Here is a 13096-nt window from a genome sequence, read left to right as displayed (position 1 = left end):
ACCAAAAAATTCTTAGGGGACCCCGGCTAGCTACAGTCTGAGCTAGATAGCTTTCTTACTTTTTGCTTATAAATTTTCGTTGCGAGTGATGTGTCTTTACTTGCCTTTGCAAAAAAATGGCTCCTAAGTCGGCTGCCATAAAGAAACTTCGAGCCACCAGAAAGAACGTCGTGGCTCGTGGTATTCAACAAGAGAAAACCGGAGATAATTTTACCTGAGCTACTCCGAAAAAGTTGAATTCGGGTGCAGGAGCTTAAAAGAAGATTATACCCGTCTCATCAACTCGGCTAATTCCTCCTAACTCACCTCTGAAAAGTGTTGGTGCTCGTCGTTCTTCTTCTTCCTCTGAACCACCTCCCAAAAGATAAAAAATTACTGGGGGGCATCTACAATAAGGGATTCGCCGGGCTCAATTGGAGTGAAAAAAACATCCTCCCTTATAGCCATATCAGCATGGACGATGTGGCTATCTAGAACCTCCTTCAACTCCTGGCCCAAGGTGAAATTTGGACGGTAGGTGTGTGTACTGCCTTCGTCAGGGAGTTAGAGAAGACTCCTCTTAGCGCCATGATGAGCGGATAATTTATACGCTTTTTGGCATTGTTTTCATATAGTTTTTAGTAAGTTTGAGCTACTTTTAGGGATGTTTTCATTAGTTTTTATGTTAAATTCACATTTCTGGACTTTACTATGAGTCTGTGTGTTTTTCTGTGATTTCAGGTAAATTCTGACTGAAATTGAGGGATTTGAGCAAAACTCTGGAGAAGGCTAACAAAAGGACTGCTGATGCTGTTGGATTCTGACCTCCCTGCCCTCGAAATGGATTTTCTGGAGCTACAGAACTCCAATTGGCGCGCTCTCAACGGCGTTGGAAAGTAGACATCCAGAGCTTTCCAGCAATATATAATAGTCCATACTTTATTCGAAGAATGACGACGTAACTTGGCGTTGAACGCCAAGTACACGCTGCTGTCTGGAGTAAAACGCCAGAAAAACGTCATGATCCGGAGTTGAACGCCCAAAACACGTCATAACCTGAAGTTTGACGCCAAGAAATGCCTCTACACGTGAATTCATCAAGCTCAGCCCAAGCACACACCAAGTGGGCCCCGGAAGTGGATTTATGCATCAATTACTTACTCATGTAAACCCTAGAAGCTAGTCTAGTATATATAGGACATTTATCTATTGTATTAGACATCTTTTGACCACTTTAAGTCTTTCATTATTCGGTCACTTGATCATGGAGAGGGCTGGCCATTCGGCCATGCCTGAACCTTTTGCTTATGTATTTTCAACGGTGGAGTTTCTGCACACCATAGATTAAGGGTGTGGAGCTCTGCTGTACCTCAAGTATTAATGAAATTCTATCTTCTTTTATTCAATTCTCTCTTATTCTTATTCCAAGATATTCATTCGTACCCAAGAACATGATGAATGTAATGAGTTCAATTACCCTCATTATTATTCTCACTTATGAACGCGAGTGATTGACAACCACTTACGTTCTACATGCAACAGAGCTTGAATGCGTATCTCTTAGATTCCCCAACAGAATCTTCGTGGTATAAGTTAGATAGTTGGCGGCATTCATCTGGATCCGGAAAGTCCAACCTTGTCTGTGGTGTTCTGAGTAGGATCCTGGGAGTCCGGAAAGTCCAACCTTGTCTGTGGTGTTCCGAGTAGGATTCCGATCATGAATGACCGTGACGTGCTTCAAACTTTAACCTGCTGGGCGTTGGTGACAGACGCAAAAGAGGGATTCTATTCCAGTAGGAGCGGGAACCAACCGGTGATTAGCCGTACTGTGACAGAGTGCGTTAGCATAGTTTTCACTGCGAGGATGGGATGTAGCTATCAGCCATGGGTGATGCCTCCAGACTGGTTAGCTGTGCGAGTGACAGCCGCACAGGTTATTTCCCCGTGAGGAATGAAAGTAGCCACAGCTGATGGTGAACCCCTATACAAAGCTTGCCATGGAAAGGAGTAAGAAGGATTGAGTAGAAGAAGTAGGAGAGCAGGCGTCCAAGAGCTCTACAGCATCTCCATCCGCTTATCTGAAATTCCCACCAATGAATCTGCATAAGTGTTCTATCCCTTTTATTATTTATTTCTTTTTATTATTCCTATCCTCAAACCCATAAATAATGTTTAATTTGCCCGACTGAGATTTACAAGGTGACCATAGCTTGCTTCATACCAACAATCTCTGTGGATTCGACCCTTACTCACGTAAGGTTATTACTTGGACGACCCAGTACACTTGCTGGTTAGTTGAACGAGATTGTGAAGAAAATAAACAATGCCCTCAGAGTATACATCTTTTATAAATCCAATTACAAGAAAAAAGGGAATCACAATTTCGTCCACCAAGTTTTTGGCGCCGTTGCCGGGGACAATCAATTTCAAACAAAAATTCAAACAATTGTTTCCAACCCACAATGGTGCCAAGTTTTTAATCCGGCAACAACACCAAGTTTTTGGCGCCGTTGCCGGGGATTGTTCGAGTATGGACAACTGACGGTTCATCTTGTTGCTCAGATTAGGTAATTTTCTTTTCAAAAATCTTTTTCAAAATTTTTCTTTTATTTTTCGTTTTTCCAAAAATGTTTTTCGAAAAAAATCAATAAAAATACAAAAAAAAAATTAGAAAATCATAAAAATCAAAAATATTTTGTGTTTCTTGTTTGAGTCTTGTGTTAATTTTTAAGTTTGGTGTCAAGTGCATGCTTTTAAAATTTTTCTTGCATTGTTTTCGAAAATTCATGCATTCATAGTGTTCTTCATGATCTTCAAGTTGTTCTTGACAAGTCCTCTTGTTTGATCTTGATGATTTCTTGTTTTGTGTCTTTTGTTGTTTTTCATGTGCATTTTTGCATTCATAATTTTCATGCATTAAAGATTTCTAAGTTTGGTGTCTTGCATGTTTTCTTTGCATCAAAAATTTTTCAAAATTATGTTCTTGATGTTCATCATGATCTTCATAGTGTTCTTGGTGTTCATCTTGACATTCATAGCATTCTTGCATGCATCTTGTGTCTTGATCCAAAATTTTCATGTTTTGGGTCATTTTTGTGTTTTTCATTCAATATTTAAAAATCAAAAATATCTTTTCCTTATTTTCCTCTAAAATTTCGAAATTTTGGGTTGACTTGGTCAAAAATTTTTTAAAAATTAGTTGTTTCTTACAAGTCAAGTCAAAATTTCAATTTTAAAAATTTTATCTTTTCAAAATCTTTTTCAAAAATCATATCTTTTTCATTTTTTAGCATTTTCGAAAATTTCAAAAATATTTTTCAAAATATTTTCAAAATCTTTTTCTTATCTTTTTATCAAATTTTCGAAAATTAGCTAACAATTAATGTGATTGGTTCAAAAATTTGAAGTTTGTTACTTTCTTGTTAAGAAAGGTTCAATCTTTAAATTCTAGAATCTTATCTTGTAGTTTCTTGTTAGTTAAGTAATTTTTAAAATTAAATCTTTTTTTTCAAATATCTTTTTCAAATATATCTTTTTATCTTTTATCTTATCTTTTTTCAAAAATTTTATCTTTTTCAAAATTTGATTTCAAAATATCTTATCTAACCTCCTATCTTCTTATCTTTTTCAAAATTTGATTTCAAATCTTTTTCAATCAACTAACTAACTCCTTGTTTGTTTCTTATCTTTTTCAAAACCACCTAACTACTTTTCCCTCTCTAAATTTTCGAAAATTCTCCCCCTCTTTTTCAAAATTCTTTTTAATTATTTTAAATTCTAATTTTAATCTCATCTCATCTTTAATTTTCGAAAATCACTAACCATTTTTTCAAAATTATTTTCGAAAATTTCTTTCTCTTCTCTTATTCTATTTAATTATTTAACTACTAACACTTCTCTTCACCTCTCTTCATCCGAATTCTTCTTCATCCTTCTTCATTCTTCTACCTCTTTCTTCTTCTACTAACCTGAGGGTATCTCTATACTGTGACATAGAGGATTCCTTTTTCTTTTCTTGTTTTCTTCTCTTTCTTATGAGCAGGAACAAGGAAAAGGGCACTCTTGTTGAAGTTGATCCAGAACCTGAAAGGACTCTGAAGAGAAAATTAAGAGAAGCTAAATTACAACAATCCAGAAGCAACCTTTCAGAAATTTTCGAACAAGAGAAGGAGATGGCCGAAAATAATAATAATAATAATGCAAGGAGAATGCTTGGTGACTTCACAAAGCCAACATCCAAATTTGATGGAAGAAGCATCTCCATTCCTGCCATTGGAGCCAATAACTTTGAGCTTAAGCCTCAACTAGTTGCTTTGATGCAACAAAACTGCAAGTTTTATGGACTTCCATCTGAAGATCCTTATCAGTTCTTAACTGAATTCTTGCAAGTCTGTGATACTGTAAAGACGAATGGAGTTGATCCTGAAGTCTACAGACTCATGCTTTTCCCTTTTGCTGTAAGAGACAGAGCTAGAATATGGTTGGATTCACAACCTAAGGATAGCCTGGACTCCTGGGATAAGCTGGTCACTGCCTTCTTAGATAAATTCTTTCCTCCTCAAAAGCTGAGCAAGCTGAGAGTGGATGTTCAAACTTTCAAACAAAAAGATGGTGAATCCCTCTATGAAGCTTGGGAAAGATACAAGCAGCTGACCAAGAGATGTCCATCTGACATGTTTTCAGAATGGACCCTATTAGATATATTCTATTATGGTCTCTCTGAATTTTCGAAAATGTCACTGGACCATTCTGCAGGTGGATCTATTCACCTGAAGAAAACGCCTGAAGAGGCTCAAGAACTCATTGACATGGTTGCAAACAACCAGTTCATGTATACCTCTGAGAGGAATTCCGTAAATAATGGGGTCCCTCAGAAGAAGGGAGTTCTTGAAATTGATGCTCTGAATGCCATACTGGCTCAGAACAAAGTGTTGACTCAACAAGTCAACATGATCTCTCAAAATCTGAATGGATTGCAACATGCATCCAACAGTACTAGAGAGGTAGCTTCTGAAGAAGCTTATGATCCTGAGAACCCTGCCATGGCAGAGGTTAATTATCTGGGTGAACCATATGGAAATACCTATAACCCATCATGGAGAAATCATCCAAATTTCTCCTGGAAGGATCAACAAAAACCTCAACAAGGTTTTAACAATGGTGGACGCAATAGGCTGAATAATAGTAAGCCATATCCATCATCTTCTCAGCAACAGACAGAGAACTCTGAACAAAATAATTCTAATTTAGCTAATATAGTCTCTGATCTGTCAAAGGCCACCTTCAGTTTCATGAATGAAACAAGATCCTCCATTAGAAATTTGGAGGCACAAGTAGGCCAGCTGAGTAAGAAAGTTATTGAAACTCCTCCCAGTATTCTCCCAAGTAATACAGAAGAGAATCCAAAAGGAGAGTGCAAAGCCATTGACTTAGTCAACATGGCCGAAAGCACAAAGGAGGAGGATGACGAAAATCCTAGTGAGAAAGAACTCCTGGGACGTCCTCCAAGCAAGAAGGAGCTTCCTAATAAGGATCCTGGGGAATCTGAGGCTCACACAGAGACCATAGAGATTCCACTAAATCTCCTTCTGCCATTCATGAGCTCTGACTATTATTCATCCTCTGAGGAGGATGAAGATGTGACTAGTGAGCAAGTTGCTCAATATCTAGGAGCTATCATGAAACTGAATGCCAAGCTGTTTGGTAATGAGACTTTGGAAAGTAAACCTCCCTTGCTCATTAATGAATTAGAAACTTGGATTCAGGAAACTCTACCTCAAAAGAAACAAGATCCTGGCAAGTTCTTAATACCTTGCACCATTGGCACCATGAGCTTTGAAAAAGCTCTGTGTGATCTTGGGTCAGGGATAAACCTTATGCCACTCTCTGTAATGGAGAAGCTAAGAATCATTGAGGTACAACCTGCCTTGTTCTCATTACAATTGGCAGATAAATCCATAAGACAAGCTCATGGGATAGTAGAGGACGTGCTTATAAAAGTTGAAAACTTTTACATCCCTGCTGATTTCATAGTCCTAGATACTAGGAAGAAAGATGATGAATGCATCATCCTAGGAAGACCTTTCCTAGCCACAGCAGAAGCTGTGATAGATGTCAACAGAGGAGAGCTAGTCCTTCAATTAAATGGGGAATACCTTGTGTTTCAAGCACATGGCCATCCCTCTGTGACAAAAGAGAGTAAGCATGAAGAGCTTCTCTCAGTTCAAGGTCAAGAAGAGCCCACACAGTCAAACTCTAAGTTTGGTGTTGTGAAGCCACAACCAAACTCTAAGTTTGGTGTTCAAGCCCCATATCCAAACTCTAAGTTTGGTGTTGGGACTAGACAACATTGACTTGATTGCTCTGTGGCTCCATGAGAGCCACTGTCAAGCTATTGACATTAAAGAAGCGCTTGTTGGGAGGCAACCCAATTTTATTTATCTAATTTTATTTTATTTTGTTTCTTTGTTATTTTTGTGTTTAATTAGGTACATGATCATGAGGAGTCACGAAAAAATCAAAAAAAAAAATTAAAAACAGAGTCAAAAACAGAAGAAAAAAATTTTTCACCCTGGAGGACGCACGGGCCGGCGTTCAGCGCCCAGAAGATGCATCTGGCGGGCGTTCAACGCCAGAACAGAGCATCTTCCTGGCGCTGAACGCCCAAAACAAGCACCATCCTGGCGTTTAACGCCAGGATGCGCACGCAGAGGACAATCTGGCGCTGAACGCCAGAAACAAGCTTGAAACTGGCGTTCAACGCCAGAATCAAGCATCACATGGGCGTTTAACGCCCAGAACATGCACCAATGGGCGTTTGAACGCCAGAATGGTGCATGAAGGCAATTTACACGCCTATAGGGTGAAGGAATGGTATTTCTTTCCACCTCAGGACCTGTGGACCCCACAGGATCCCCACCTACCTTTTCTTTTAATCCTATTCACACTCTCCTAATCCAAATCTCATTCTCAATGTCACCCTTCCCAAAAACCTTCACCAATCACATCAATTTCTCTTCCCAATTACCCCATGCACCATTCACATCAACCTCCTCTTCCCCATAAACCCCACCTACCCCCATTACATTCAAATTCAATTTCCCACCCATTCCCACCCAAAATGGCCGAAACCTAACCCTCCCCCCCTCCCTATAAATACCTCCCTTTTCTTCTTCATTTTCACACAACATAACCCCTTCTTCTCTACATAGCCGAACCCCCCTTCTCCCTCTCTACTCACATTTTCTTCTTCTTCTTCTTCTCCTCTTCTTTTCTTTTTGCTCGAGGACGAGCAAATTTTAAGTTTGGTGTGGTAAAAAGCCTAGCTTTTTATTTATTTATTTATTTTCACCATCAATGGCACCCAAGACCGGAGTTTCCTCAAGAAAAGGAAAAGGGAAGGTAAAAGCTTCCACTTCCGAATCATGGGAAAAGGAGAGATTCATCTCCAAGAGCCACCAAGACCACTTCTATGATGTTGTGGCAAAGAAGAGGGTGATCCCTGAGGTCCCCTTCAAGCTCAAAAAGAATGAGTATCCGGAAATCCGACATGAGATCCAAAGAAGAGGGTGGGAAGTCATAACCAACCCCATGCAACAAGTCGGATTATTGATGGTTCAAGAGTTCTATGCTAATGCATGGATCACTAGGAACCATGATCAAAGTATGAACCCGAATCCAAAGAACTATCTCACAATGGTTCGGGGGAAATACTTAGATTTCAGTCCGGAAAATGTGAGGTTGGCGTTTCATCTACCCATGATGCAAGGTGATGAACGCCCCTACACAAGGAGGGTCAACTTCAATCAAAGGTTGGACCAAGTCCTAATGGACATTTGTGTGGAAGGCGCCCAATGGAGAGTAGACTCCAAAGGCAAACCAGTCCAACTAAGAAGACTGGACCTCAAGCCTGTAGCTAGAGGATGGCTGGAGTTCATCCAAAGATCCATCATCCCTACAAGCAACCGATCTGAAGTTACTGTGGATCGGGCAATCATGATTCATAGCATCATGATTGGAGAGGAAGTAGAGGTTCATGAAGTCATAGCCAATGAACTCTACAAAATAGCTGACAAGCCTTCATACATGGCACGGCTAGCCTTCCCCCACCTCATATGCCATCTATGTTATTCAGCTGGAGTTATCATAGATGGAGATGTCTCCATTGAAGAAGACAAGCCCATCACCAAGAAAAGGATGGAGCAAACAAGGAAAGTCCCTCACGGCCCCCAAGGAGAACATGAGGAAGTTCATCAACAAATGCCTCATGGAATGCACTTTTCTCCCAACAACTATTGGGAGCAACTCAGTACCTCCTTAGAAGACTTGAGCCAAAACGTGGAACAACTAAGGGTGGAACACCATGAACACACCCTCACTCTCCAAGAAATAAGAGAAGATCAAAGAGCTATGAGAGAGGAGCAACAAAGGCAAGGAAGGGACATAGAAGAGTTGAAGAACATCATTGGTCCTTCAAGAAGAAGACGCCACTAGAGGTGGATTCATTCCTTGTTCTTTATTTTCTTTCTGTTTTCGGTTTTTAAGTGTTATGTTTATCTATGTTTTTGTGTCTCTACTTCATGATCATTAGTGTGTAACCATGCCTTAAAGCTATGAATAAAATCCATTAGTCTTTCACCTCTCTTAAAAGAAAAATATTTTAATTCAAAAGAATAAGAAGTACATAATTTTCGAAATTATTAGTGAATTTAATTTAATTATATTGATGTGGTGGCAATAATTTTTGTTTTCTGAATGAATGCTTGAACAGTGCATATTTTTGATCTTGTTGTTTATGAGTGTTAAAATTGTTGGCTCTTGAAAGAATGATGAACAAAGAGAAATGTTATTGATGAACTGAAAAATTCATGAATTGATTCTTGAAGCAAGAAAAAGCAGTGAAAAAAAAAAAAGTGGCGAAAAAAATAAAATAGAAAGAAAAAGCAAGCAGAAAAAGCCAATAGCCCTTAAAACCAAAAGGCAAGGGTAGCAAGGATCCAAGGCTTTGAGCATCAATGGATAGGAGGGCCCAAGGAAATAAAATCCAGGCCTAAGCGGCTAAATCAAGCTGTCCCTAACCATGTGCTTGTGTCATGAAGGTCCAAGTGAAAAGCTTGAGACTGAGTGGTTAAAGTCGTGATCCAAAGCAAAAGAGTGTGCTTAAGAGCTCTGGACACCACTAACTGGGGACTTTAGCAAAGCTGAATCACAATCTGAAAAGGTTCACCCAGTTATGTGTCTGTGGCATTTGTGTATCCGGTGGTAATACTGGAAGACAAAGTGCTTAGGGCCACAGCCAAGACTCATAAAGTAGCTGTGTTCAAGAATCAACATGCCTAACTAGGAAAGTCAATAACACTATCTGAAATTCTAAGTTCCTAGAGAAGCCAATCACTCTAAACTTCAAAGGAAAAAGTGAGATGCCAAAACTGTTCAGAAGCAAAAAGCTACAAGTCCCGCTCATCTAATTAAATTAATATTCATTGATATTTTGGACTTTATAGTATATTCACTTCTTTTCATCCTATTTGATTTTCAGTTGCTTGGGGACAAGCAACAATTTAAGTTTGGTGTTGTGATGAGCGGATAATTTATACGCTTTTTGGCATTGTTTTCATATAGTTTTTAGTAAGTTTGAGCTACTTTTAGGGATGTTTTCATTAGTTTTTATGTTAAATTCACATTTCTGGACTTTACTATGAGTCTGTGTGTTTTTCTGTGATTTCAGGTAAATTCTGACTGAAATTGAGGGATTTGAGCAAAACTCTGGAGAAGGCTAACAAAAGGACTGCTGATGCTGTTGGATTCTGACCTCCCTGCACTCGAAATGGATTTTCTGGAGCTAAAGAACTCCAATTGGCCCGCTCTCAACGGCGTTGAAAAGTAGACATCCAGAGCTTTCCAGCAATATATAATAGTCCATACTTTATTCGAAGAATGACGACGTAACTTGGCGTTGAACGCCAAGTACACGCTGCTGTCTGGAGTAAAACGCCAGAAAAACGTCATGATCCGGAGTTGAACGCCCAAAACACGTCATAACCTGAAGTTTGACGCCAAGAAATGCCTCTACACGTGAATTCATCAAGCTCAGCCCAAGAACACACCAAGTGGGCCCCGGAAGTGGATTTATGCATCAATTACTTACTCATGTAAACCCTAGAAGCTAGTCTAGTATATATAGGACATTTATCTATTGTATTAGACATCTTTTGACCACTTTAAGTCTTTCATTATTCGGTCACTTGATCATGGAGAGGGCTGGCCATTCGGCCATGCCTGAACCTTTTGCTTATGTATTTTCAACGGTGGAGTTTCTGCACACCATAGATTAAGGGTGTGGAGCTCTGCTGTACCTCAAGTATTAATGAAATTCTATCTTCTTTTATTCAATTCTCTCTTATTCTTATTCCAAGATATTCATTCGTACCCAAGAACATGATGAATGTAATGAGTTCAATTACCCTCATTATTATTCTCACTTATGAACGCGAGTGATTGACAACCACTTACGTTCTACATGCAACAGAGCTTGAATGCGTATCTCTTAGATTCCCCAACAGAATCTTCGTGGTATAAGTTAGATAGTTGGCGGCATTCATCTGGATCCGGAAAGTCCAACCTTGTCTGTGGTGTTCTGAGTAGGATCCTGGGAGTCCGGAAAGTCCAACCTTGTCTGTGGTGTTCCGAGTAGGATTCCGATCATGAATGACCGTGACGTGCTTCAAACTTTAACCTGCTGGGCGTTGGTGACAGACGCAAAAGAGGGATTCTATTCCAGTAGGAGCGGGAACCAACCGGTGATTAGCCGTACTGTGACAGAGTGCGTTAGCATAGTTTTCACTGCGAGGATGGGATGTAGCTATCAGCCATGGGTGATGCCTCCAGACTGGTTAGCTGTGCGAGTGACAGCCGCACAGGTTATTTCCCCGTGAGGAATGAAAGTAGCCACAGCTGATGGTGAACCCCTATACAAAGCTTGCCATGGAAAGGAGTAAGAAGGATTGAGTAGAAGAAGTAGGAGAGCAGGCGTCCAAGAGCTCTACAGCATCTCCATCCGCTTATCTGAAATTCCCACCAATGAATCTGCATAAGTGTTCTATCCCTTTTATTATTTATTTCTTTTTATTATTCCTATCCTCAAACCCATAAATAATGTTTAATTTGCCTGACTGAGATTTACAAGGTGACCATAGCTTGCTTCATACCAACAATCTCTGTGGATTCGACCCTTACTCACGTAAGGTTATTACTTGGACGACCCAGTACACTTGCTGGTTAGTTGAACGAGATTGTGAAGAAAATAAACAATGCCCTCAGAGTATACATCTTTTATAAATCCAATTACAAGAAAAAAGGGAATCACAATTTCGTCCACCACGCCACTCACAACTCTCTGATGGCTAATCAAGCAGAGGTGGAGAGGCTGAAGGAGATCAAGAAAGATCTGGAGGAGGAGAGGGACGGGTTGGCATCCGACTTGAAAAAATCTCGGGCCAAAGCAAAGAAGGCGGAGGCGGCCTTGGCCATGGTGGAGAGGCTGAAAAAGAAGGCAAAGGAGAGCTATACTCGAGTCCTTAGGGAGAGTATTGACCTCGAGGAGGGGTTGGATAAGGCCCGGGAGAGATATGCAACACTTGAGGAGTCTGTAGCTGAGGGAATGGATGAAATATTTGCCAACCTGAAAGCTCAAAATCAAATTATTGCTCCCGAGGCAAATCTTTCCTTGTAATAGCTGGTAGCTTTTGAATACTTTTATTTTGCTAGTAGTCAAACAACTTTAGAATTTTTTTAAAGACCCTTTCTTCATCTTAATAATGATTTTAGGTCTTTAAGCAGTTTTTTTTTTTTTTGAGTTAGCTCTTAGCCTATACAACTATTTAGTTGGAGATTACACCTCGACAACTTTTAATGTTATTTTTTTTGCTAAGTTTAAAGATGATGTTGGCAAGTTTGTTGTTTATATTAATTTCCTTTTGTAAGTTCCGACTTCGTGTGATCGGACTTTGTTAAGTTACTTTTACACTTCGTTTTTATTCCGCCTTAGTTTTGAGGTCATTTATCACGAACTATTTACATAACTTCTTACATTAATTTGTACCTTGTCGCTTCATCTTGCCAATCATTTTAGGTCGGACAATGATTTTCGCAGTTTGTCAAGCTTAAATTAATGTGTTTTTATAGGAAACTTTGGAGAAAAAATGAAGTTATCATTGATAAATGAAAAATTCCTTTACATAAATTTGCTACTAAAGATTTTGACTACCTTTAGCCCTTATTATGGTGCCTCGTTAAAACTCCCTTCAAACAAAACCCTTCTTGAAAAAAAAATCTTTAGGTCAGGAAAAAAGTGCACTGGAAAACAAGGTGCACTATCTAATTGTAGTAGTTTTTTAGGTTACATGCGTGTTACGACCTCGAAAGTTCCCTTCCTTGTAGGTTAGACACTTTATAATAACTTTTTCCTAAGACTTCAACAATCTTGTAGGGTCCTTTCTAGTTGGCAGCTAGCTTTCTTTCACCCGACTTTAGTTCCGATGTCATTTTGGATCAGTATTAGGCCGTTTGTGGTGAAACTTCTTTTGATCACCTTTTGATTATACCTAAGGGTCATCCTTTGATTTAGTGCTTTTTCTTTGATCCGAGCTTGTTCCCGGATTTCTGGGAGGAGGTCGAGCTCTTCCTTTTGTGCTCGGGTATTAATCTCTTCATTGTAGAAAATAACCCTTGGTGATTCTTCATTGACTTCTATAGGAATTATAGCTTCCATTCTGTAAGCAAGTCAAAAAGGTGACTCCCCTGTTGTAGAGTGAAGAGTTGTCCGATATGCCCATAAGACTTGAGAGAGCTCGTCTGCCCATGCTTCTTTTTCATCTTGTAGTCGGCGCTTTAATCCGGCCAATATGACTTTGTTTGCAGCTTCAACTTGTCCATTGGCCTGGGAATGTTCCACCGATGTGAATTGATATTTTATCTTGAGATCAGCCACCAAATTCTTAAAGGTTGAGTCGGTAAATTGGGTCCCATTGTCCGTGGTGATGGAGTGGAGAACTCCAAACCTTGTGACAATATTTTTATAGAGAAACTTCTGACATCTCTGGGCAGTAATAGTTGCTAG

At 39.5% G+C, this 13096-nt stretch overlaps 1 non-coding gene across 1 annotated transcript; it reads right to left on the bottom strand.

Annotated features, from left to right (window-relative positions):
- Positions 1 to 4550: 4550 nt before the first annotated feature.
- On the bottom strand, positions 4551 to 4654 carry LOC112708597 (small nucleolar RNA R71). Its single transcript, XR_003156449.1, has one exon. It is a non-coding gene; the product is annotated as a small nucleolar RNA R71 (small nucleolar RNA).
- Positions 4655 to 13096: the final 8442 nt, after the last annotated feature.

The sequence above is a fragment of the Arachis hypogaea genome, chromosome 8, assembly GCF_003086295.3.
Source record: "Arachis hypogaea cultivar Tifrunner chromosome 8, arahy.Tifrunner.gnm2.J5K5, whole genome shotgun sequence".
NCBI lineage: Eukaryota > Viridiplantae > Streptophyta > Magnoliopsida > Fabales > Fabaceae > Arachis > Arachis hypogaea.
This window is presented reverse-complemented; position numbering and strand designations above follow the sequence as displayed.